This window comes from Plecotus auritus, assembly GCF_963455305.1.
Source record: "Plecotus auritus genome assembly, chromosome: 11".
In the NCBI taxonomy this organism is placed as follows: domain Eukaryota; kingdom Metazoa; phylum Chordata; class Mammalia; order Chiroptera; family Vespertilionidae; genus Plecotus; species Plecotus auritus.
The window spans coordinates 30,027,931-30,054,324 of NC_137777.1; the positions used below are offsets into that span (position 1 = coordinate 30,027,931).

At 41.4% G+C, this 26,394-nt stretch overlaps 1 pseudogene across 1 annotated transcript; it reads right to left on the minus strand.

Moving 5' to 3' along the window:
- Nucleotide 1: 1 nt before the first annotated feature.
- Nucleotides 2–25,473, minus strand: LOC308236656 (putative cTAGE family member 3; annotated as a pseudogene). Its single transcript has 2 exons — nucleotides 25,345–25,473; nucleotides 2–634 (listed from the first exon to the last, which is right to left on the minus strand). The product of its transcript is annotated as a putative cTAGE family member 3 (transcript).
- Between the last annotated feature and the right edge of the window lie 921 nt (nucleotides 25,474–26,394).

The following is a 26,394-nucleotide window of genomic DNA, read 5'->3' on the forward strand; positions in this document are numbered from 1 at the left end:
GTTACTTAGTGTATATTTGACTTCTTTCTTCCTCTAGGGTTTTTAAAGAAGCCTTAAAAACACTAGCAGCATGATTCAACTTCTTCAAAGTTCTTTTTTTTTTTTTTTTTTGGTTGATAACCTAAGAGTGCACTATTTTCTGAATCATTCTTCAGTTCCAATTCCAGTTTTCATCCGTTAAGTCTTCTCCAAGTACAGCAGTCCAATCTTGCATCTTTAGCAAGTATTCAGTCAGGAATTTGATCTGATTTTATCACATAGAACTTGTTTTACATATATTTTGGGGTCTTCAAATATTATTTTCTGTTTATTAAATTCACTCACTTGTTAGTTCCATTCTTCAGCTTCTTGTAAAAGCTGTTTCTGGCTTTCCTGAAGTTGGAATTTTCATTTAAAACATCTTTCTAGCTATCTTAAGTCATTCTTTATTCATTTGAAACATTTTGAAGGTCGTTTTGGCTTCAGTTACTTGTGAAATGAGTGATTTGGGTTCATCTTCTAAGGACTATATCCTTTTTGAAATATCCACCATTGATTCATCTTGTTCAGAATGTTTAGATTTCTCTTCCTTTTTTTCTAGAAAGAGTATTTAATCCTCAAATTCAGGTTTGGAACTGTTCTCGACTCCCCTCTTCTGAGCATTACAATAGGGCCCACAGACTATTCCAAACTACATAATTATTGAAAGCAACTTCTGTAAGAAGCTTGAGGAAATTACAAGGGGAATGTCGCCACTTGCCTTTGCTATTTCCTTTCCAACTCTTTCATTTTACCACTCTTAAGAGGCTAAGTCATCTTTCATAGACCCTTTGCCTTAGCTGATTGCCTACACTCCCTTCTATTCCCCCTGTCCTAAACTTAGCTGGGTTTCTGTTACAGTTTTGCAAACACCATTCTCCTCTAGGTGCCAAGAGAAACTAGCCAGAGGGTTCATGTGTTAATGGTGCTAGTGGGTATGTGGTTAACCTTCTCAATCATTTACAGTCAGTAGCCATAGGACCCATGTCCCACTTCCTCCCCTCCCCCCAAAGTAGTTACTGCCTAAAAACCTGCTGTTTTCCATCAGGGGGTGAGGGAGGTGAGAAACCAGGAAGCTGAGATTTCTAAGAGGATCTGGAAAAAGAGCAAAGATCATCTATATGCTGTGAAGTGGTTTTCACACACAACTGATAAATCATGCTGTTCTTGAAATTAAGATGTTGGCATTGAACAAGCACAAATACAGACTAAATATATGATTGTCTCATCCTGATTAACATCCCAATGGCCTGAACAATAGATCCACATAGTGAGAAGGCTGTGGTATGCTTGGTCTTGCTTTGCTTGGGAATATTGTGAGACCTAGTCAATCAGTATAAGAAAAATAACTTGAAGGTGAAGTGCTATCTGATAGTACTTAAAGAATTCTTCCAAAACATACAGATTTAATGAAAAGAGGAAAAATTGAGTACAGATAACACCAACATTGAAAAACAAAGCCTGTTTCTAGGGAAGCAGCAATATTTTCCTTTTTAATACAAGCAGAAGGTAACAATGAACTTTGAGAATTCCAATCCTTGAACTCAAGAGTCAGGAGTTGAGTAAATTCTCTTATTTTTGTAGATTTAACAAATTAACTCAGAAGTCTGTTCTTGGCAAAGCTTGCGCATTCTGAAATAACAGACATTTGCAGCTCAAAATCTTGAATTTCCTAAATTACTTTTCTATAAAAGTCTTCTTTGTTTTTCAGTATTATTATTATTACAGAAAAAATGCTCATGCCTCATAATTTCAGAGAGCACTGATAAACAAAAATAAAAGCAAAAAGACAGATGACTGCACCCCCTCAGTACATAGGCTGACTGTTTCAGTTATCATGTTGGTATCTGTCCTTTGAGATTTCTTTTCAGAGAACATTTTCCTCTACAAAATGGGATAACGCCATAAATCCTACGTGGAAATGTGCTTTCTCACTGCCCAATGCATCTTGAGCATGTTTGCAGGTCAGCAATGTATTGCCAGTGCAATGCGGTATTAGGGGCTGCATTCTAAGCCAAGCACTGTGCTTCTGGGCTGGTTTGTCAACATTAGCAAGACTGGCAGAGTTCCTGCCATGATGAAGCTGACAGTTCGGTGAGAAAGAAACAGGAAACTGTAATGCACCACACAGCGATGTAGAACAGGTGTATGATAGAACCATACATGGCTTTTTGGAAGGAGGAGTACTGAAGCTGAGACTTGAAAGATAAGTCAGAATTAACCAGACTAGGATAGCAGGAGGGTGTTGCAGGCAGAGGGGGTCATACTGGCACTAAGGTTTTGTGAGGAAAACAGCATTTGGGGCTCAGGAAATCAAGCGCAGGACAGTATGCATGTGACCAGTGAGTTAGGGAGGAGGGTAACCACACTACTCAGTCCAGGTCAAACGTGAGATAAGCACCAAAATATATGATTGGGTGCTCAGATTGTACCCTAAGTGCACTGAGAAGCTGTGAAAGGTTTGAGCAGGAGAATGATCTTCAGATTTGGGTTTTGGGAAGATGACCAGAATTAGAACTGAAGTGTAGAAAGGGGTTTGGTTGGGCCCAGAGTGTGACAATGACACCAGGGAAGATGCCTCTATAGAATTTGGAAAGTAGAGATAGAGATAAACAAGGTTGTTTCGAGAAATCCTTAGGAAGTAGATAGGAAAGTACTGAGATTGAGAACTCAAACAGAAGAACCAGGGTTGGAAAGAGGGATGTAGATGGTGAGCTTAGCATGCGGCATGTGAAATTGGGGTCCTTATACCCTTTTCCTGTGGAGACACCAGCAGGTGAGCCAACTAGATACTTGGTCACAGATATATATTTCACTCTTTTGCTGGCATCTCTATGTTCCTGCTCTTCTGAAAGAATTATAGCTTCTTACATACACTTTGCTCTCTTTTATCTCAGTCTTTATAAATGCTATTATCTCGGCCTGGAACATCTTTTCCCCTTATGTTTATCTCCTACTTAATTTCAATTCATACTGATGACATGACTTCTACCAGGAAGTCATCCCAGATGCACCTGGATCTGGTTTAGGGGCCTGACCAACACATTCCCAGACCATCCCATATCCCAGCACTTGTCATGTGATAACTGCTGATTTTCTTCTTTGTGTTCTCCCCAAAAGTTTATAAACTTAATGAGAGAAAGTGTTGCCAGAGAAATTAGTGGGCCAGATTTCCTCGCCGCTTATGGGAGTGGGGTTCTTCGGGTACTGCTGAAATAAACATTTTCAGTGGCCCCTATGGGAGAATTAGATGTGGTAAAAGACTTTCTTTGCATGGAGTTACATTTCTCGGGTTCCAAAGTTCCATGTCCCTTAAACCAGCCCTGAAAGAAGTGCAACTGGGGGTTCAGTAGAGCCAAAAGCAGAGCCAGTGTTCAGAGCTTCTGTTCCATGTTGCAGCCGGGTTCAGTTTAGCATCAGGCTAATTAAAGTCTGTTAGTCCAGTGGTGGGCAAACTGCGGCTCGCGAGCCACATGCGGTTTGCCGCTCTGTTGACTAATGAGTTTGCCGACCACTGTGTTAGTCCATTATGTGGAGTCCACATGGCTGTGGGCCATGTGAGTGAATGTAGGGGAATGTGCCCCCTGCAATCGGAGTCAGAGAGGACCAAGAGCCAAGAGCAAGAGAGCCAAACAATGAACTCCCTTTTTCTAGGTGTTTAAATATTCAGGTTTCTCCCCCTTGCAGCGGCCACACCTATTCTGGCCACTGACGTGTTCCCAGAAGTGAATGACAAGTAAGCACCTTCCTATGTCACTCAGACCTTACTGGGCATGTGTCCAAACTGCCTTTGTCCAGTCCCTTCCCACATCGATCAGCAGGAACAGACTTGGAGAGTGTTAAACTACAGCTTTCTAGCAAAACTGTATAAATGGCATGCCTTTATGATCTAGTCTTCCCTGTCTTCCTTTCCTGTTATAATAACCAGATTATTACAACAGTATCAAAAAGATTTTGTCTGAATTGTAGAAAGCTTTATTGCCAGTACCTCCTGTGGTCCTGACACTGAGGAAGTATTAGTAAGTAAGTGTTGAGTGAACCACTAGTAATTGAAAGACAGACTTAGAAAGAAGTGGAGGAATTCTGAGAATTAATGTTAAGTTGGGGGGCAGAAGATACTAAAGGAGGCCAAGCCAGGAGTAAGGGTAACTTATCTACTAACTTTAAACAGAATTTATTAAACTAATATTGTTTGATATTTAGGTCCTCCCAACATTTTCTTAACAATTTACTATTACAAACAGTGTTATCATAAATGCTTTTCTAAATATAAATTTTGTGCCCATTTTAAATTATGACCTTAGAATAAATTGATAAAAGTGGAATTGCTGTGCCAAAATTTTCATTTTATTAGATTTTTTATATTTAATAGTAATAATTTATCCACCAGGAACATTGTATCATATTTGTGCTTATTTCTCAGCCCTGAACTATTTAACATTTTTTAAAAGAATAGTTTATTGATTTTTTTTTTTTTTTGAGACAGAGAGGGGAAGGGAAAGGAAGAGAGAGAGAGAGAAACAATAATCAGCTGCCTTCTTTAAGCCCCCCCCTATCTAGGATGGAGCCTACAATCCAGGCATGTGCCCTTGCCGGGAATTGAACCAGCAACCTCCTGGTGCATGGGATGACACCCAACCAACTGAGTCACACTGGCGAGGGCTTAACATCCTATATAATAAAAGGGTAATATGCAAATTGTCTCCTCTACCAGGAGTTTGACTGGAGTTCCACCAGGGGGTGGGGCCGGCTGGCCATCCTGCTGTGTCCCCTCCCCCCGGGCCGGCCTGGCCTGATCAGCCCCGATAGAGGTGGGCTGGCTGGACCCCACCCATGCACAAATTTGTGCACTGGGCCTCTAGTTTTAATATAAAGCTCTTGTTCATTTATTTATTTACTTTTATTGTGGTAAAATATGCATGATATACAATTTACTATTTTAATTATTTTAAGTGTACATGACAGGGGCATTAAATACATACATAATGTTGTACAACTTCACCACTATTTCTAAAATTATTTTTCATCATCCCAATCAGAAAGTCTATGCCTATTAAACAATACTTCCCCATTCCCTCCTTCTCAATTATTTCAGAAAATCATTTGCATGTCTTTGGAAGGAATTTTGTGTCTTATTGCCATTTCATTCACCAATGGGAATGTTAACTCTTAAAACTTCTGATTCTGCATTAGGCCAATTACTGGGAAAATGGGTGAATAGTTATATATCTTTGTGCCAAAGAATGAAGCTTTGAGAATATAATATTCAGGCCCATAATGCCATAGAATAGCTAGGCCTTAGGGTTTTGGAGACCCAGAAGAGCATCCTTTTGTAATAGTCAAGAGTTTTTCAATCAAGCTGAGGATTTTTCATCTAGTAATCCTATATAATAAAAGGCTAAAATGCAAATTGTCCCGTACACCCAGAGTTCGACCAGGAGGTGGGTTGGCTGGCCAGCCACCCGGGGCCCCTCCCCTCAGCTGGCCTGGCCCAATGGCCCCGATTGGGGCAGACCAGCTGGACCCCACTCATGGACAAATTTGTGCACTGGACCTCTAGTATAAAATAAGCAAAGACCAACATATTTAGGATTTTGGAAGTTTATCCTAAACTAGAAATTATCAAGATACAGAGGAGTTCTTTTTGTTTTTACAGGTGATTTTTACAATCCTAAGTATCGATGAGGTGTGGTTTACCTACGTGGTAGTAATTTTAGAAAAATAAGAAGGAACATTTCGTCTTTGCTTTGAAATGATTTCCCAGAAACAAAAGATTGGATTAATTTTTTAAAATTTCCATGGCACCTTCTGGGGTGCTTTCATGAAAAGTCAGAATAACCCAAGAATGAGACACCATGGGATGGAGAGGACCATATATTTGGACTTGTTAGGAATCCTGAGGTTAGGGTATGTCTGGAGACCCACTTAAAACAATGCAGCTTGCAACTCTGCTAATTACTGGTTCTTGCCTATCTTTTTCTGTTAGAATTACTAAGCAAAAAGGTATTGTATTGAACCTCTGCATAACAGGAGGGAGAATTTATGGAGGATTAACTTTCTTTCATCTTTTTTACCTTTAAATAGAGGAACAAGTCCAACAAAGTGAGTTAAAGGGAGGTACTTTCTTAAAGGCTTTGAAGTTTTCCTTGCAAACAGAGTTGAATTGATTTGAGCATTTTCCCTTCAAAGTAAGAGCCCTGCAAGCAAGGTTTCTTTATACATTCCTTGCTCTTTGTGAATCAGCAGAGGTTATACAGTAAAAAAAGAGGCTCTGATAAGGAGTGGGAGCAAGCCAACCCTTTAGAATATTAGTAAATGCTGAGGAGCTCATAAAATGACAAAACAATTTCTTTAATGATTAAAAAGTTCTCCTTCTGCACCCTGGAAGCATTAAAACCTTGGGATGGTGATAAGGTTAACAACAACAACAACAACAAAATCCAAGTAGTAATACAACCCTAAGTGTCTGCATCTCATTGCTATTTATTTTTTTAAATGTATTTTTATTGATTTCTGAGAAGAAGGGAAAGGGAGCGAGAGATAGAAACATCAATGATGCATGAGAATCATTGATTGGGTGCCTCCTGCACACCCCACACTGGGGATTGAGCCCACAACCTGGGCATGTGCCCTGACCGGGAATCGAACCGTGACCTCCTGGTTCATAGATTGATGCTCAATCACTGAACCACACCGGCCAGGCCATCTCAGTGCTATTTAAATTCAACTAAATGCTGTCCAATGGTGGGGCTTTCTATGTATTAGTAGCTGAACACACACACACACACAACAAAATCATGTGTAAGATGTTTCAAAATAGCCAATATTGATGTCTTATGTAAGTCACCAGTTTTGATGATCACCCCACATTCAGGACACTTTCCTAATTGAGTGTGTACCCTGTAGTGGGCTTAAAGCAGCCTTGGGGCCACTGCAGCTCAGCCACTTATCAGCTTTCGTACTGCACAGACTTTCTGGGACTCAGTTTCCTCACCTGTGCAATGGAGGTATCAATGGGAAACAATCCAGGAAGCTACTTCTGGGGTAGTGGCAGGGACTTAATGACGAGAGACACTTTCTGTGCTTTTGAGATACTTCGCCTGCATTTTATTTTACTAAGTAGAAAAAGAGAGTATTTGGATTAAACGAGGCCATGTATGGAAACAGTCCAGCTCACATCTCTGGGATGGCATTGGAAGTGCTCTTACCTGGACAGCTGCTGGCCTAGGTGCCAGCATAGGCACAGGACCCGCCCGGGTTCACCTTCTCTTGGGGTAAAATGAGGGGTGTCAGGCCCAGACCTTTGTACAGACTCCAATGTTCGAATCTTAAAAGCAAGCAGGTACTTTACCCAGAGTTGAGCTCTGGAGAACAAGGGAGGATTGGGAACTTTTCCTGTTGGCTGGGATCAGAACGGGAATCGGACACACGCGAGGCAGTGAGCATTGCCTATGGTCTCCTTGGCGCTCCCGTGGGAGGACACCCTCTGCACACGGTCTCACGCAGGCTGGGAAAACCAAGGCAGCAATCGTTCTTGCTGAGCTTGGTGGCCTCATCTCTGCTGGCCCTTCAGTTCGTAAGGCTTTCGAGCTCCAGATTTTCTTCTCACCTTTATCGTCCCTCCTCTCCTCCTATGTATACACATGCATGCAAAATTTTAATGTAACGCCCTTTCGTTCTACTGTTTTTTTTTAAAAATATATTTTATTGATTTTTTACAGAGAGGAAGGGAGAGGGATAGAGAGCCAGAAACTTCGATGAGAGAGAAACATCGATCAGCTGCCTCCTGCACACCTCCTACTGGAGATGTGCCCGCAACCAAGGTACATGCCCTTGACCGGAATCGAACCTGGGACCCTTGAGTCCGCAGGCCGACGCTCTATCCACTGAGCCAAACCGGTTAGGGCTCGTTCTACTGTTGATGAGATGCTGTAGCAACTCAATACTTGTTTATATTAATTAGCCTTTGGTAAAATTGGTTTCTCTTTCTTCTTTTTAATCCTCACCTAAGGATATGTTCATTGATTTTAGAAAGGGAGGGAAGGGGAGAGAGAGAGAAACATCAATGTGAAAGAAATATCAATCGGTTGCCTCCCATATGTGCCCCGACCAGGGATCGAACCCTAAACCTTTTGGGTTCACTCCAGCCAGCTGAACCACCTGGGCAGGGCTGAAATTGGTTTCTTTATACTCGTTTTGACCCAGGTCGTTGTGACCAGAGTCTCAGGAGAACCTTACTGTATGTCCCCAAGGAGCAATTACGGTATCCGCTAATTCATTGCTCACAGTGACTTTTAGAACACAACTACTGTGAATAATGAGAATTGACGTGAATGTGTGCATGTGTGTACACAAACTTATGTACAGAATACACACACAAAACCACCTTCAAGAAAAATAAACCTAATTGAGAAGGTAAGATATAAAAATAAATAAAGGCAATACAAATGGAAGCACTTGAGAGACGACTTAAAGAGACTGTAACAAACAGACGGCTGACTGGAGAATGAGTTAACCTATTGAACTCTTGATATCCGAGTAAAGCTTTCCCCTGCGATGAAATGGAGCAATGACACCCACTGCTTGGCTAATTTCTGCTTATTTTTCAGTACAAACAAAGCTGTGTTCAAAATAAGGATAAACATATCCATGTTAATTTTATGTAAGATTAATTTCCCCAACAGCAGAGAGCATGTTTCTTTGATCTCTGCCTGCCATCTAGGCCTCAAAACTGCTACTTAATGTCCTTTGCGCAGGTTTATGTTCCCTGAAAGTGATAGATCATTCTGTTTGTACTCCACATCGAATCTGTATGTCTGCCAAATTGCAACTTTTTTTTCTCCTATTTAGCAATGGACCAAAGTATTCATGTGAAGAGTTTAAAGCCAAAACTTGTAATTATCAGCTGACAAAGTTAACTTAAAATGACCATTCTCAGAGGAGAGGCTTGTATCAGTTGGAGTTTTTCTATCGTTTAACATGATGTCAAATGCTTTATAACTTCAGAAATTCTGGCAGAAGTTCAGCCAAGTGCCAGTTTTCCCCAACTTCTTCCTTGATTTTAACACCTGAGACTTGTAGAAGAGAGAACGCACAGCCACGTGATGAAGCATTGAGTCCATTAATTCCCAGTGCCTTGGACTTGATCAGTGATCCACAGGCTTTGTTCATGGTGGGGTGGGGGGTGAGAGGGGCCTAAATCAGTGATTTTCCACCTCTTTCATCTCATGGCACACATAAACTAATTACAGTGATACCAACGTCTACAATTGCTATTATTAAAAAGACTGGCAATGCCACATGTTGGATAAGATATGGAGGAACTGGCCCGGCCAGTGTGGCTCAGTTGCTTGGGCGTCATCCCATGCACCAAAACTTGAGGGTTTGATTCCTGGTCAGGGCACATGCCCAGGTTGTGGGCTTGACCCCTGGTAGCGGGCGTGCAGGAGGCAGCTGATCAATGTTATACTCTTGAATCAATGTTTCCCTTTCTCTCTTCCTCTCCCTCTCCCTTCCTCTCTCTAGAAATTAATTTAAAAATCATATATATATATATATATATATATATATATATATATACACACACACACACACACACACACACACACAGAGAGAGAGAGAGAGAAGCTGCAACTCTAATACATTGCTGGTGGGAATGCAAAATTGTATAGCCACTTTAGAAAACACAATGTATGGTTTAATTTATATGAAATCTTAGAAATGGCAAAAAACTATGGTGCCAGTCTGTGCTAGTAGTTGTACAAGTGTATACAATTGCCAAAATTCATCCAACTTTACACTAAAAAGGAGGAAGGCTTTATTGTATGTAAATTATACCTCAAAAAATCTTGGGGGGGGAAGTAAACTGGTGATATTTACATTGGAAAGGTAAACGTTGAGTAACTATTTTCTGTAGTAAATGGTGCAGCAGTGCAGCTGACCTGCCATCTAATCTGACTCTTAGGCTTCTCTGCACCCCGTTTAAAAAAATCTTTATTGTTGAAAGTATTACGTATGTCCCTTTGTTCCCCCACTGACCTTCTAGCCCGCCCCCTGCCCCAGGCCTTCACCACCCTAGGCACCCATTTTTATGTTGTTGTTGTTCTTTTTCAGGCATGTTTTAAAGAAAATAATATAAATCTTTGAAGTACCTTTATTTTTTTAATTAAAACTCCAATATAAATATTACATAAATCCCTATGAACATTCTATAAATCCACACCAGTTTGCTAATACGTGATTAACGATTTAAATTGGAAAATAAAGACAGACTAATGACTCCATATATTTTACTCCCTTTGCTTTAAATATGTGTGCTGATGGCTAAAGCACTGAAAACACGCTGAAAGAAAGAACACTGCTAAAATATTGAACTTTCTTCACTGAGGGATATGAAAATCAAAGCTTAATTTGACAGCTTAAATGTTGTTCGTCCAACAGTAAACAGTGGTGTGTTCAAATAGTGACCTTTTTCCCTTGGGTCTTTGAAACTTGAGATCCACTTTGATTTTTTGAGCCAAAATGCCAGTGCATGAAAATATTGCCAGAATTGTGCTTTGAAAACCAGTAGGATTGTGGAAGTCTATACATAAATCCCTATTGTAAATCTCAGTGGGCAGAGAAGGTTTCCAAAACACAATTTCTGAAAAATACTTTGCATTTCTAATGTACAGTGTGGTGCATTAGGCGGGGCTTAGAAATCTGAGATCTAGTAATGATCTGTGGAAACAAATGGACCTGTGAATTTAAATGTCAAAGCACTCCCTTCCTTTTTTGTCCCCTCTCCATTCCCGCCCCCCCTCCCCCCCCCTTTCTCTTCTTATGCTTCTTTTGGCTTCAGGACCTCTTGGCCCCTGATTTCATTGATGTCAACTTCCCCCAAATCTGATATTTTCTTCTTTGTATACTCCATTAAGTGATAATAAAAAATTTGGTAAAATCAAGTTTGTGGATGAAAGTATGGCATGGTAGGGCCCTATAGCATTTGCAGATTATAGTTATAAGGGGCCTGTGGGAGATGGATTCTTGGGAACATTGAGCTTTCAAGTCATACTGGGTTTGAATATTAGCTCTGCTGTTGCTCTGTCCTTGACTGTGAGCAAGTGTCTTAACCTTCCCAGGCCTTAGTTTCCTCATCTGTAAAATGGGATTAATGTTTAAAGGTTGTTGAGAGGATTAAAGAAAGTATTGTACCTAAAGTCCAAATGTCCCTGAAGTTTGCTACTAAGTCTATAACATCCTAGTCTCCCATCTGCCAAATGAAAAGACCATCCATCACCCTAAAGAGTTTCTAGGAAGCAACTCACATATAAGCCGAGCAGTAGACTGCACATCTGCAGTCAGCTCTGCCCGGCTGTCCTTGGCCACCCTGCTCAACTGGGTTGAGGCTGAGCTGGGCTAGATGCTCAGAAGTGGTGCCCTGTGCGGGCCTCTGGAGTGGTACCTGGAGCTTCTGTTCCACGTGCTTCCACTTCTCTGGTGCTCTGCATGGCATCTGAAGAGAGGAGGGTATCTTCTGTTTGTGTCTCTCCCCGCCACCCCACCCCTTCGCCCAAAGTCACAGGGATACTTGTTCCCTGGTACTAAATGTGTCCTGGAATGCCCAGCCTTTCCTCCTCTGCCACAATTAGGCTCTCAAAAGCTTTGTTGTTCCTATCACCGTTTCCTCTTCTCCAGGTCCTCTGGTCCAGGAGGCTGACCTGTACATCCATGCCTGGACCCTATATGTGGACAGTGTCTATGTATGTTTATTACCAAGGGGCTCCTGGATCTTGTAAAGATCAGGAGATGGAACTAGATATGTTCATTTATTCGTCATTCAAAAAATACTAATCACTACACTAAGAGCTGAGAATCAGTGGTGGACAAGATAGATTTGGTAAATATCCTTACAGAACTTTCAGTCTAGTGGCAATAAATGCAATGAATGTGCAATTTACCAGGCAAATAAAATAATGTGCTGAAGGGAGAGTAAACAAGGAGCTATAATGTCCAAGTGGATTGGTGGGTGTGAGGGAAGCTTCCTGCAGAAATAATGTTGGCCCCAGTCAGCCGAGAAAAATCAATGCCTTTAATGAAGGGGAAAAATATTGGAGTAAGGGCAAGGGAGACAGGGCTGTCCTCCCAAACTGTGCAAAGGGAGTATCCCCAAAAGGGAGCATCCCCAAACAGGGAGAGCAGGGTGTAAAAAGAATGAGCTGGGGGTCAGGGATGGAGAGCCCTAATGGGACAGAGCAAGCTATAGCCCAGCCCGCATCAGAGAGCGATTGCTGGATTTGGGGCTTCCAGCAGCTCTCAGAGGCTCAGCCTGCTCCTGGGCAGGTACTTTCAGCCTGAGCAGATGCTACCGGGTGAAGCGACCACCCTACACAGAAAGGCGACAGACTGGGCCAGCTTATGGTGACCGCATGAACTGTGATCCATGCTTTCTGTAACTCCCCGCGGCAAAGCCTGCATCCCTATGTAAACCCCATGAGTCAAGCGTTCCCTTCACAGTATTATGACAAGATGCAAAATAATGAACACAGAGATTATACTACCGAGCAAGTGAACTTTCTAGTACACTCAAATTCAGTGGTTTTCCCCATTTCTCTCTGAAAACATGGTAGATGGAGATGTTTTTCTCCCTTCCCTGGCTCTCTGATGCACTTCTCTCCCCTCAGACATCTCTGCTGTATAGTTATAAGGAAAGGGACACTTTCTGACAGCATTTTGCATTTCCTGCGGCAGGTCAACAGGATGTTTTTGAATGTAGAAGCTTTGACCTCAAACAATAAGATGAGCAACTTTAAATGAAGAGATGACGGGGACTACCTGCCTGGCTCTTGTTTCTTCAGGGACGAATGACACACATATGTCTGGATTTGGACAGATTCCTTGACAACATTTTTTGGTTTTTGAGCTCTAGGGTGATTGCTTTTTCATTTTGAATCCTCTCATTTAAAAAAAAATCAGTGTCCTATTTAAATAAACACACATTTCAATTATAAAATAAAACAAATATTTACATTTAGCTTGACAAGTAATTATACAAGACCATCCAGGCTGAGATATAGAACATTGTTGTGTTCTCAGTATCCTAACGTGGAGAGGTAAAGACTGGGATCTACGGTCCTTGTTTTTCTATATAATTTTTACTACCTCTGATGCTAGCCTGGGGACACACTTCCCTTCTGTTCTTGCTTTTCTTCCCACCTCCTTTGGGAAATACCCTGGAATGTCTCTTGGTCCCACCCCAATCGTGAGCTTGGATTAGGACCCCCTCATCGGTCTTTCTGTTGGGCCCATTCTATACCATTATCACTGCCCTGGCACAATGCACGCCAAGTATTAGTATCTTTAAAAAGGAGTAACAGTCTATACAGTATACTCCATGAGGACCAGGGCAGCTGATTTATCTTTGGGAACCCAATGTCAAGCACAATGCTTAGCATGTGATGGGCACCCAGGAAATGCTTGTTGATTTGGAAATTAACTCTGAAAAGCATTGTCAAGGTCTTCAGCCTAGTGAGTTCTGTTGACCGACTGTGTTTTAGACATGTCTGTAGATTCATTATCAAGGTGAGAATTTTCTCTCACTATTGTTAATTACTAAATGATTGTTCATTTGGAATGCCAAATCCTTTGCTGAGGATTTTTTTTTTTTCTCAGCAAAGAGGTGCTGGTAGTGGGTTGAGAATGGGTGGGAGGAAAGGGGTGACACTTGGAGATTGGCTAGGATACTCAGAGGCCCTCAGAGCCAGCTGTGAATACTGGAAAAGGCCATGACCAAATCCTCAGGAGCATCTCTGCCCCGTGTCCTAGAAGAAACAGTTACTCCACATATTTGGGGGATATGCAAAGCCTGGCAAAGGTGAAGAGGGAGCCCCTTGTGTGGTTTGGATGAATCTGAAGTAGCCACCATACGGATTTTGTGCTATTCCTGCTGTTTATCTTTTAAAAATAGGGCAGTGGTTACACAGCTGAGGCTCGGAGCCTGCCCAGCTCCCTGCACGACTCTGCCCGCTCCCAAGCTTGACAGCACTTCCTTCCTGACCTCGAGTGGCTTCCTGCTCTGGCCTTATCGCGCACAAAACTTGACACTGCACTGGATGGAATGCACTTAAAGTCCATACATGGAAATCTTTTGCTTTCTACATTTACAAACAATTGTCATCGACAAAACGCTTTTTTTCCCCCCAGACTCTCTTGACTCCAGTAGCGTAGGATTAATACAGTTGCAAAAGAGCAAGGGAAAGAAAGCACTTTCTATCTTCAGCGCTCGTTTTCACCTGAAATTTCAAAATTTTGTTTTATGAGCCAAAGAAATAAATAGTAAGTATGGCATATATATATGTACATCAGCAAGAGAGAGGTGGTGGGAATTTCCAGTATTTACAGGGGGCTTTGGGAAATGGCTTCCCACACAGGGTGAGTTATACAATTATGCAAATCACTTTATATGATTTTCATTTTATTACTTCTCCACCTTAAAGAAGAATGGTGGGTATTTTGGTTGTGAAAATTGTTATATAAAACAAACAATCTTTTAGTACTGACATCTTTGGCTTCCCTTGCAAATTTTAAGTGTTTTGGTAATTCTGAAAGCTCTTTTGTTTCCCTTCATTTGAGATCTCCTGATGTACTTTCTCCCATAAAATTTCAAGGTACATATAAGATAATCCTTACATTGAAAATTAAAGTTTGGAATGCCAAATCCATCAAAGATAAATGGGGCTCACAAAATTTTCAAAGCTTCATTTTCTGAGCTGTTTAATATTGATAAAGATAATGCAACAGAAGTTTCAGGGACATATATCACAAACAGCTTTGCAATGCATTAAAAACAAGCCACTCTGAAAATAATTTAAAATTTGGTATGGTGCTGAGCTGGAAATTTCAAGGGTTAACAGAAAAGAACGTAGCTTAGAGAAAGTTCCTGGGAGTGTCTTGGTTTTCTAAATTTAATTGCTTTTCATGAGCTCATCAACCTTCTTAAGATATTATGATCTTTTACCCAGGCTAGGGGAATTTCCTCAGATGTGATTAAAGAGTGGGCTGGGCCATGTCCTCAGAAGTCAGAGTACTTAGTATTGGAAGCATGAACTCTCTTGGAATCTTTCCCGATTTATTTCAGAGCAATCCCCCCTTGAAGAACAACTCCCACGATGGAAGGCAAGGGACAGAGGAAGCCTTTTGAAAGGGATTTATGTTTTAATTTGAAAGTTGAAAAGTCTCCCCTCACCTCTTTGAAAACTACTTAAGTAAGAGTCAGGGGAAAAAGTTTGAAGTCTCTTTCTTAGGATGAGTAGATTAAACAAGTGAAGAGTATTCAAAAATACTCGTGAAAGTGCACACTCATCCTGAGTTATTATTGCCAACGTCCATGACTTGATTACTTCAGGAAGCCTGGTGGACCCCGTGGGAGAGGGTAGCCTAGGTTTTTCGTTGATTCCTAAGGAATAAGGCTGCCTTAACGAAGTTACTACATGTGAATATAAACTCCTCTGTGACATGTGACGAAGTAGAAGCATGTGACAGAGAAGGTAGGGGACTGACTGAGGGTTGGAGTGGGAGGGAAGGTCTCTGTGCAGATCGTATTTGAGCTGCCACCAGCTGAGGTACAAAGGCCTGTGGGTTCACTGCGCCCTCCCAGTGCATGGAGGGTACGAATATTAAGAGGGGGAAGTCAGGGAGGTAGGCCGGGGCTAGATCATGCAAGGCCTCCTGGTCATGGTAAGAGTTTTGGATGTTTAAGTGTTGTGATGTACATAACATATAATTTGCCATTTTAACCATTCTTAAGTGTACAGTCCGGTGGCATTACATTCATGTTTTTGTGCAGCCATCACTGTCCTCCTTCTCAATAACTTTTATCTTTTGAAACTGAAATTTAAATCCACTAAACAATAACTCCCCACTCGCCCTCACCACAGTGCTGGCAACCACCATTGTACCTTCTCTCTCTCTGAATGTAACTCTTCTATGTACAAGACATGTAAGTAAAACCATGCAGCACTTGTCCTTCTGTGTCTGGTTTATTTCATCTGGCATTATATCCTCCAGGTTTATTTATGTTCTTGCAAATAGGATTTGCTTCCTTTTTTTTTTTTTTTTTTAGCAGGAAGAGAGAAAGGAAGAGAGAGAGAGATGTGAGAGAGAAACCTTGATCAGTTGCCTCCTGTATGCACCCTGATCAGGAATCAAACCCACCACCTTTTGGTGTGGAGGACACTGCTCAAACCAACTGAGCTACCTGGCCAGGCCAGGATTTACTTCTTTTTTAAGGCTGAATAATATTTGACTGTATGTATATACCACATTTCCTTTAACCATCCATTTGTCAATAGACAGTTATTGTGAATAGTGCTGTAAAATACACTCCAACAAGGCGCAAATATCTTTTTTGATTCTCTAAATTCTTTTGGGTATATCCTTAGGAGCAGAATTGCTGATCACATGGTAATTCTCTTTTTAATTCTGTTTTCCACAGCTGCAGCTTTTTACATTCCCATCAGCAATGCAAAGGGATTACAGTTATTTCACATCCTTGCTAACACTTGTTATTTTTTTCCATTTTATTTTAAATAATAGTCGTCCTAATGGATGTGAAGAAGGTTTGAAATCCTTAAGTTAGAATCCATTAAATGATTTTAAAGGTAGTCACACGATCCTCTCTCTTTTTTAACACAGTACCTCTGGCTGCTTCATGGGGAATGAATTGAAGGGGGAGAAGAGAGCAACAGGGAAGATTAATTATGAGAATACTTTGGTGTCCAGGAAAAGGATGATGGTGGCGTGGACCAGGTGAGTCATTTTAAAGAAGAGAAGTATGGAGACTCAAGCTATACTTTAGAGGGGAAATTTATTGGTCTTAAAGATGGATTGGATGTGGGCTTCTGAGAGAGAAAGAGAGAAAAAGCAATGAGGTATTAAGGTTTCTGGAATAAACAACTGGGTGTTGTAGTTACTATTTTCAGAGATGAAGAAGACTGAATGGAGGGTGGGGGAGGTACCAGGATTGGACATGAAAGGCTCATAAAATAGTCAGTGGAAGCACCAAGAGACAGAAAATTGGATTGGTAACATGGGGCCTGGGAAAACTGCTAAAAGCCAGAAAAGTTAAGTCAGTAACTTAAGATCACAGAGTGCAGAATGCAAGTGGCAGAATCAAGAAGCAAACCCAGATGGTGTGACTCCGAAGCCTGGTCTTATCTATTCTGTGTCACTGTCTTCCAGTCAGAGCAGGTCATTCTCCAGGAATTTTGATCAATGACTACGTTTATCTACTTTGGAAAATCTCTAGTAATAAAAAGGAGTCAGTGAGGAGTGACCTCCGAGGCACAGTGGGAAACCTTGTCATTGTGATAGTCTTTCAAAAGCAAACCAGTTAAAAAGCTGAGGAAAGCACAGCTGGCGTGGCTCAGTGTTTGAGCATCGACCTATGAACCAGGAGGTTGTGGTTCAATTCCCGGCCAGAGCACATGACCCGATTGCAAGCTCAATCCCCAGTAGGGGATATGCAGGAGGCAGCTGATCAATGATTCTCTCTTATCATTGATGTTTCTATTTCTCTCTCATTCTCCCTTCCTCTCTGAAATCAATAAAAATATATTAAAAGGAAAAAAAAAAAAGCTGAGGAAAGCCAAGAAAGGAAATTAGGAAAACATTCTACGTATTTTTCTACACATATTACCCACATCATCAATGGCTTCTGAAGCATCACTAATAACTTTATAGTCTTAAAAGCGTAGAATGCTTTAGTAAGGATGAATGGCATGTTTTATGGAATGCTCCTTCTGGGGGTTGGAGAAGTACAGGCAAAAACGTAGTGGATTTGGCCCCGGGTAAGTCCTTGGTTTGAATCCTAGTTCTGCTTCTTAGTTGGCTGTGTGACCCTGGGGGAAGTTACTTAACTTCTCTGTACCTTTCTCTTCATTTGTAAAATAGGGACAATCATTTCTTTCTCAGGGGATCCTGTGAGGCATGTAAAGTGGTTAGTTACAGCTGGGTTCATCTTAGGCTATGTATAAATGATAGCCATTATTAATGATAACCATCTTTAATTTTTTTTTCTTTTTCTCTTTTCCTCTTGTTCTGTACAATATGCTTTTCTCTGAGGTGAAAGGATACAGAAAAAAAAAACAGTACAGACATAGGCCATCAAGGTCCCATGAATTATTGAGAAATCAGGGACGTCATTCTCCCTATTGAGTCCATTTCCTAAAATAACTCCTTGACTATCTGTGACCCTCCTTGACAGAAGTTACAGATAGAAGCAAGTGAAGAGTTCAGCTTGTTTCTTTTTTAAAAAAATATATTTTATTGATATTTTACAGAGAGGAAGGGAGAGGGATAGAGAGCTAGAAACATCGATCAGCTGCCTCCTGCACACCTCCCACTGGGGATATGCCTGCAACCAAGGTACATGCCCTTGACCGGAATTGAACCTGGGACCCTTCAGTCCGCAGGCCGATGCTCTATCCACTGAGCCAAACCAGTTTCAGCTCAGCTTGTTTCTTACCAGCACTTGTCTGGTTGCTTTCTTGGCCCTCCTCAGCTTTTTAACTGCTTTTTGCTTTGGAAAGACAATCATAGCAACAAGGTTTCCCACTGCTCTCGCAGAGGTCGCTCCACACTGCACTGAGACTTCCCGGAGAAAAGCACGCACGTTCTTTTGCTCACCGGGTAGCAGCTTGACCTTTTCTGGCTCTCTCTTGCCTAAGTCCCAGTGCAGAGCCTGATTTTTTAAATCAAAGGTCAGAGGCACATAAAGCAGGAGCTGGCATGGTTTGGGCACTAATGGAGTGTGGCTGATGAGGGGGGAAAGGTCAACACTGCCTTGCAGGGTCCGTGGCTGAGGAGGTCTGAACTGGTCTGTAAGATAAGTGACAGGTTTACAGTCACTGAGCCATCATCAGGGGGTTAGAAGTAGGGACTGGGGCTTGTGGAAGGCTCCAGAATTGGGATACATCCTGGTGGTCTTTCGCATGGAAGTGGAAGGTAGACAGAGGGTGGTTGGCTCACCCATGAAGAAGCAGAGTATGGGCAGAGAATGCTGTGGGGTCAGAATTTGAGACTGACTATACTGTGGAGCAGGAAAAGAAAAAGGAGCCAACGACACAGGCACGATGTAGAAATCCTACATCTCAGAATGTAAAACAGAAGAGAAACCAAGATGGCGGCATAGGTAAACACCTAAACTGCTGCCTCGCACAACAATTTCAAAACTACAACTAAAAGACAGAACGGACACCATCCAGAACCACAGGAAAGCAGGCTGAGTGAAAATTCTACAACTAGAAGGAAGGAGAAAAGCTCACAGAGAATTGGAGGTACGGCAAAGGGGCTTTGTGCGCGCAGAGAGGAAGGGCGGCTGAGAGCTTGGCTGACTTCCTCTGGCGGAAGGGGGAAGGAAGCCTCGGACCGCGAGCTGGGAAAGGCAGAAGTCTGAAGGCGCACACGGGCCAGTGCGCACAAAGGCTGCGGAGGTAGCCATAGGCTTTCCCTAGTGAAAGGGAGTCAGAGGATCCTGACTGAGCCCCAGTTCTGACTGCAGTGAACCCCGGTTCCAGGCGAGCCCCTGGGGACCCACGCTCTTGTAGGGGGAGTCTGGACTCTCGGGCGGAGACTCGGGAGCCGGGGGAGGCGGAGGACTGAAAGTGCGCACACGCGCCGCGCCGGTGCGCACAAAGGCTGCGGGGGTTGCCACAGGCTTTCCCTAGTGGAGGGGAGTCAGAGGATTCTGACTGCACCGAGCCCCAGTTCTGACTGCAGTGAACCCCAGTTCCAGGCGAGCCCCTGGGGACCCACGCTCTTGTGGGGGGAGTCTGGACTCTCAGGCGGAGACTCGAGCTGGGGAAGGCGGAGGACTGAAAGCGCACATGCGCGCAGGGGCGGGGCTGACAGGAAGCCAAGACTGAGACTCCACCCCATCCAAGCTGAGCACAGAGGCTATTGCAATTTGGCAAGTCTAATCCTATAAGGCTGTCTCCAGCACCGGGCTTCTCCCAGCATAGACACAGCTGATCCTTACAGCCAACTGGCCCGGAGGTCAATTCTTCCCAGTGATACCAACAACAATAAAGACTTAATTACAACAAGGCTGTACACACAGTCCACAAAGGGGTGCACCAAGAGTGTCCACCTCAGGTTAACTGGGGAAGCAGACCCACTGGGCCATATTGGAAACCTAGCACAAATATCTACCCTACCAACTCAGGGAAGCAGTGAAAATGCGGCGTCAAAGAATCAGATCACAAACGAAAGAAATGGAGGAAAACAAACGACTGGATATAGAATTCAAAACCACCGTTATAAGACTTTTTAAGAATATCCTAGAAAAGGCCGATAAATATAACGAGACCCTCGAAGATATGAAAAAGGACCAACTAGAAATTAAACATACACTGACTGAAATAAAAAATATTATACAGACACCCAGAAACAGAATAGAGGAACACAAGAATCAAGTCAAAGAATTGAAATACAAAGAAGCAAAAAACACTCAACCGAAAAAGCAAAAAGCAAAAAAAAAAATCCAAAAAGTTGAAGATAATGTAAGAAGACTCTGGGACAACTTCAAGCGTACCAACATCAGAATTATGGGGGTGCCAGAAGAAGAGAGAGAGCAAGATACTGAAAACCCATTTGAAGAAATAATGACCGAAAACTTCCCCCACCTGGTGAAAGAAATAGACTTACAAGTCCAGGAAGCCCACAGAACCCCAAACAAAAGGAATCCAAAGAGGACCACACCAAGACACATCATAATTAAAATGCCAAGAGCAAAAGACAAAGAGAGAATATTAAAAGCAGCAAGAGAAAAACAGTTAATTACCTACAAGGGAGCACCCATACGAATGTCAGCTGACTTCTCAACAGAAACTATGCAGGCCAGACGGGAGTGGCAAGAAATTTTCAATGTGATGAATAGCAAGAACCTACAACCAAGATTACTCTACCCAGCAAAGCTATCATTCAGAATTGAAGGGCAGATAAAGAGCTTCACAGATAAGAAAAAGCTGAAGGAGTTCATCACCACCAAACCAGTACTATATGAAATGCTGAAAGGTATTCTTAAAGAAGAGGAAGAAGAAAAAAGTAAAGAGAAAAAATTATGAACAACAAATACATATCTATCAACAAGCCAACCTAAAAATCAAGTGAATTAAAAACCTGAGGAGCAGAATAATCTGGTGAATATAATAGAATCAGGGGCATAGAAAGGGAGTGGGCTGATAATTCTCAGGGGGAAAGGGGTATGGGGGGGTTCATGAAGAGAATGGACAAAAATCATACACCTATGGATGAGGACAGTGTGGGGGAGGTAAGGGCAGAAGGTAGGGTGGGAAAGGGGTGGAGGGGAGCTATGGGGGGAAAAAGGAGAAATAATTGTAATAATCTGAATAAAGATTTATTTAAAAAAAAAAAAAAAGAATGTAAAACAGAGCCCAGGGTTACCCTATCCAAGAGGTGCCAACCCTGGAGGTACCAGGAAGTTAGGAATGGAGGACAGGCCATAGCACTTGGTAGCTCCCAGTAGCTGGTGACTCTAGTACTCGTTACAGAGACTGAGGGAGAAGTTTCATCCTCACATTAAAGGGAGATGGGTCACCCAGCCAGTGTTGCTCAGTGATTGAGCTTCGACCTTTGAACCAGGAGGTCACAGTTCAATTCCCAGTCAGGGCGTTCAGGAGGCAGCCCATTAGTGATTTTCTCTCATCATTGATGTTTCTATCTCTCTCTCTCTCTCTCTCCCTCTATGAAATAATAATAAAAAAAAAAGATATTTTTAAAAAGGGGAGATGGGTCATTAACTTGAGGGGCTGGCGATTGAAGGAAACCTCAAAAATAATCTTTTGAGAAGAATCTACAGTAAATTAAATTTGATCAACTTACTTTTTGGAAATTACCATAAATTTTAGTCACTGTTTTGAGCAGATTATCTAAATACTGACTTTTTATAAATTACAGACAATGGCATAGGGCTGCTTATACCAAGAAGGTTTTAAAACTACTGAAGTGTTTAAGAAACAATGTTCCATTTTCTCCTTATGTTTTAACTTGACCTAACACACCCAAACTAAATACATTTCAACTATTTTCAACCAATTTTTGAGGTCTTTTTTGTACTTGCTATTTTGAAACTTATTTTAGTTTTTATTTTAAAATAAAATTTATGATTTATTTGTTTCCAAAGATTTCTTTACTGAGCGTCTTAACTTTGCTGCATCTGGTGAATGTTCGTTTCCCTACATACTAAATAGTGGCCCCTAAAGCACTTTCCAATTACCTTTACACGAGTAAGCTTCAGGGCGGGAAGGCCAGACCCTTGCTGTACCTTAGTCCCCCTCCTCTGAGAGAATGACACATCACGGAAACTATTAGTTCTGAAGAGGGGAGTGGTTATTTCCAAGATTGAAGAAGAGATAGACCATTTCAAAAGATTCACCCTTTCCCTTTTATCTCTCCTTGTTTATAGAGATGGGAAGGTTCATATAAGGAAACCTAGCCTCACAGCACTTTCCTTTTGAGGCTGTTTGTAATGTTTTTGTGTGCCAAAATGCCCGAGTTTATTAATATGCACTACACATTGTGTTTATTTCTGTTTCATCAAGGTTTTGCCAGATCATGGCCTGTCTGTGTCTGATAGTAGCTGTGTTTGTGTATGAGCACAGGGTCATCTGATAAGGAATTGTCGCATCATGCGATTAAGCGATGTTTAGCATGGGTGTGAGCCAGAAGAGTTTGACTCCCAGCACACTTTTAGAAGGTCTGATCAACAAAAGAAAGTTCAAGGCATCTTGAAAGAGGTCATTGATTACAACCAGCGTCTTGATCATTCTGGACTTCTTCCTTCCTGCAGAGACACAATTAAAATAATGTTGTACAGTAGAAATGTTTCATTGTTGGAGGAAGGACACTTTTTTTCCCCCAGAGATAAATCAATGTTAAAATCTATCTCCTGTTCAAGAAGATAAAAACAAATAGTTTTAGAAGTTCACTCAATGAGTGTAGAAGAGTAGATGCTTTATTACATGCATCAAATTCCCAAATGATGTCTAGGATGACTTTCTCAGCATATCCAAGGCCCCAGGGGCAGGCTGGGAGCATTGTGGGGGTAAGAATTCTGTATTATTTACTTTTGTGTCCCTGGTTTGGTTTTGTGGTACCCAGTGAGTGCCTCATAAATTTCAGTCGGAAGACTGGATGATGCTTGAAGGAAGTCCAATTACTAGGCAGGAATCTTAACTAAAACAAACTGACTTGTAATAGTTTAATGATATTTTTGTATTGATATATAACCTCTGAATTATCAGTGCTATAATCAGCTATAAAACTGAGTTAGTCTGGAAAATACTGGAAGAAAGTTTGGTCTGATATGCTAGCTAAAGCGCAGGAGCTATGCCACCCTCATCACTATTGGTTTTGTGCGCCAGGGAAAATTTCAAAATGGAAGTTTTTCCTTATTATTTTTTTTTTTTGCCTTGGGTTCTTCTCCTAATACTATGGGTATATCATCTTGTTGAAACTTAAGAAAACATGCAAAAAAAAAAGAATGTGTGTTCTCTTCCGTAAAGTCTGGTAATTTTAGTAATCCGTTGCCCTATGAGATACAAGGCAACTCTGCTTCCTCTGTAGCCTGTTTTTTCTTCCTTTCTTTCAAAATAACCTGCCATCTTTCCAAAATAAACATGAAGGGGAAATACATTAGTGGGTATGTAATCACCCAGCTATCTGGAGCAGCACGCCTCTAAAAAAGTAGTAAAAATAAAAGTCATCAGAAATTTATTCTGATTTTGCAAGACTTGTTAGTATTCTTGTCTTTTCTTTATATGATTTTTAAAAAGAAACATTTATATTTATGTAAAAAGTTTGCTAAAGTGAAAATTAAATAGCTATCTGCCTAGAACTTACTTTCTCTTAGATTTCTCAGGTTACAATTTTGGTGAATGTCATCAAAATAATTTACCTTACAAGTTTTTAGCATTCTAGAATTATAATATCATGTTATATTGAATATAATTATTCAATAATTATAAAGCCTGATTCTGATGAACTTACCTAATAACTTTGCTAACCATATAATTATGTTATATACATTAATCATAAATTGTCTATTTAACATTCATTTTTAGACACCTTAAGTTTAAGGATACTTTTAGGATTTCTTTTAATCCTGAGGGGTCTTTGATATTTAGGAAACATTTAGAAAGCTGACTTGCTCGAAATACTGGTGAATAATTTTACTACCTTCAGTTTGTATTTTGGAAAATACAATGATCACTCTACTTTTCCTTTCTCCTGTTCTTTTTCTCTTCCTTCCCTTCTTCATCTTCATTCTTTTTATTATCAACAAATGATTTACTTAGCATCTACTCTGATACTGTGCAACAAAAGTCCAAAGTTTTCAACTACTCTCCTTAGATCTCGGAGCAAAAAGCTGACCTAAGAGTCAAATCCTGACCCATTCTATATCATTACCACATCCAGGAGCAGAATGTTAGAAATAGAATACAGGTTTGTTAATAAAGATCCTGCTCTTTTGGAGTCTATGATAATTTGTAGAAAGATAAGCAAAACTATCTGTGTAGAGCCTACCAATCTGAAAGACAGGATTTGCCAAACAATTTAACAGCTCCGTGGGATAAAAATGTTTACTCCTCGGAGGCAAGTCAACGGCTTTTGCCCAGACACATGCTTATGTGACCTGAGGGTCCTTATCTTGTCACGAAAGTCACAAGAAGGTTTACTTGCAAGCAGACCTTAGTAACCATGGGGATCTTAAAGTCAAATAAACAAATTACAAAAATGATTCTTCAGTATAGAGTGGCTGCACCCTCAAATTCCAAATTACCGTGACAATCAGACCTGGTATGTATAGACCTTTCCTTGCCTTTAAAGGTTTATTTATTACAATTCTACATGCTGAAAAGGGCCCATTGTTCACTCTCCTGTGAGCTAGCCTCCAGCCAGGACTCTGGAAGGAGAACCTGAGTGTGAGCTCACAGCTAAGCCCCTCGTTTGATGAGGAGGGTCAGTTCTGAGGCTGGAGGTCTTGGTAAGGATGGCGAGAGCCATGACTCCCTGTGCCTCTCTATCTGAAATGGGACACTTCTCACTGTAGGGCTGGAGCATGACTGGAGCTAGAGATGGGGAAGGAAAGACAAACATCCTCTGCCAGGACCCAGGAATCCCACATCACAGTCCTTTCTCTGAATATCTTCACTAGCTCACCTCGCCCAGTCAGTGGGGATGGCGCAACAATGGCTTCATTCGTAAAAGAAAAGGAAGAATAAAGAAAGAGCAGCAGTGCTTGCTGGCAGTTTGTTTTTGTCTAGGTACCTGTGCTGACCAGTCTGGCAGGTTTCCTGTTGATGGATGACCAGCTGGCTTCCAGTCACTGTGCTGGGGCTCCTTAGCTGCTTGAGCCATCAGATTCAATCCCCAGGAAACGAGCTCATCCACAGTCATCATAGCTTTAGTCCGTGGATTACAATAAAAGCTCTTGGAGATAAGGAGGAAGAATTCAATTAAAACGTGTAGCCACGCTTCCTCAGGGCAGAACTATGGAGTATTTCTGACTGTATCTTGGAACTGGGCAAACTAAAAGGCCTCGTTTAATTAGAGAAAGAGGGGTTGGCATTAATGGAGCTAATTCTTTTACCCCCAAATTACCAAGTAGGAAAATTCAGTGTTAGAAATCCCAGGAAAGAGTCAGCCTGCCTACATTAGTCCAGCTCTATGACTTTGGGCAGGTTATTCAACCTGTCACCTCAGTTTTAATGTACAGTTGTCCCTGATTATCCATGGGGGATATCTTCCAAGTCACCCAGTAGATAGTATTGAACCCTATTTATACTATGTTTTCTTCTATACACACATACCTATGATAAAGTTTAACTTACGAATTAGACACAGTAAGAAATTAGCAACAATAACTAATAATAAAATAGAACAGTTATAATAATATACTGAAATAAAAGTTATGTGAATGGCTTTGGGGCCACTATTAGATAAAATAAGAGTTACCTGAACATAAACACTGCGATACTGCTACAGTTGATCTGCTAACCCAGATGGCTACTCAGTGACCACCAGGCAGGCAGCATCTACAGCGTGAATATGCTGGATGGAGTGGGACAGCATGAGATTTCATCATGCTACTCAGAACAGTTTGCAATTTTTAAATTTATGAATTACTTATTTCTGGAATTTTCCATTTAATATTTTCGGACTGAGGTTGATTGCAAGTAATGAAACCACAGAGAGCAAAATCGTGGGTAAGGGGGATTACTGTATCTATAAAAATGGGAATAAGAATAGTGATGTTTCAAAAGGTTCTGAGGAGTTTCCTTTGCAGATTTAAATGAGTTAATATCTAGAGACACACTC